General features: G+C 44.5%; 1 protein-coding gene across 1 annotated transcript in view; it reads right to left on the bottom strand.

The window, feature by feature from the left end:
* Positions 1-803, bottom strand: part of LOC106519129 (alpha-1,6-mannosylglycoprotein 6-beta-N-acetylglucosaminyltransferase A) — a gene marked incomplete at its 3' end in the record, with an annotated part of 61,472 nt that extends 60,669 nt beyond the window's left edge. The window contains 1 exon segment of the mRNA XM_014010671.1: positions 551-803.
* Between the last annotated feature and the right edge of the window lie 337 nt (positions 804-1,140).

The raw sequence follows: 1,140 nt of genomic DNA, 5'->3' as shown, positions 1-1,140 counted from the left end.
AAATAAATCTGCGCCAATAACATGTTTTGGTTTACGGGAAGACCTACAAAGAGGAGCTGACAGTTATCATTTAGAAAGAGCCGAGCATTTTGTCGTCAACATGTTTTCTTAACAAYACATGATAAAGAAATAATCGATTAAAAACGCGGTACCGTTAGCCGTCTTTTTCGCCCCTCGAGGACGCCGTAGCTTTCATTTATAAGCTAGCTAAAGATGATTGTCGTCTTGTAACAATGGAGACCCCTCTCTTTCGTCCTCCCTGCTCCTCGATGCAGTGACTAAACGTCCATTAAAGCCAAAACAAATAAAAAATGACTGTAAATAAGCTAGCTTTCACGTTAGCTAGTTCGTGGCTCTCCGGATTGTTCCTTCGACCACCAGCGAAAACAGGCATCACCGCAATGACAAGTCGCCCACAGAACACACACTCACACACATATATAAATATATATAAACGCATAGACACACACTGTGTCTTGTCTCATTTACTTTCCCGAAAAATAACCGAGCTCCGCTGCGAGAAGGTGACACAAACCCGAACCGGGCTTACCTTTCGTAACGTCTACCCCTCMGCTCGGCGCCTCGTCGATGGTGGTGTCGTTACGGCGGGCAGGAAGCCTCCGAGCCCGGCGAGTAACAGAGGGTCCTGGTCGGTGTGCGGAGCGGACTGAACATTGGATCTAAGCAGAGCTCAGCAGCGTCTCAGTGCGTTTGGTTCTGCCCACAATGACAGCCCGACACACACACACAGGGAGGGACGATCTGCGTGTTACCAGAACCACACAAAACGAACAGAAGGGTCTCTGACACATGGGGCGTGTCTAGAAATGCTTTAAGGGGCGGTGCATGTCAAGGTTTTGTTATTTCTGTTGTTTTAACAGAGAGGGGGCGTGTCTTCAAACGATGGAAGGGGCGGAGCACTGAATATCCAGGTAGGGGCACCATAATCAGTAATAATCAGAAGCCAGCACAAAATTTCAGATTAGTTTTGTTGTTATAAATAGGTTATTTTACAAATACAGCAGTAATTACCTTGTAATATATTTACTTTTGTTTTAATTTACTTTGTTGATATTACTGTAATTAAATGTGCATAAAAATTATCCCCAAAAATTATCCATACACGCAGGGGTGTATTAT

This window comes from Austrofundulus limnaeus, unplaced genomic scaffold, assembly GCF_001266775.1.
Source record: "Austrofundulus limnaeus strain Quisiro unplaced genomic scaffold, Austrofundulus_limnaeus-1.0 Scaffold72, whole genome shotgun sequence".
In the NCBI taxonomy this organism is placed as follows: domain Eukaryota; kingdom Metazoa; phylum Chordata; class Actinopteri; order Cyprinodontiformes; family Rivulidae; genus Austrofundulus; species Austrofundulus limnaeus.
This window is presented reverse-complemented; position numbering and strand designations above follow the sequence as displayed.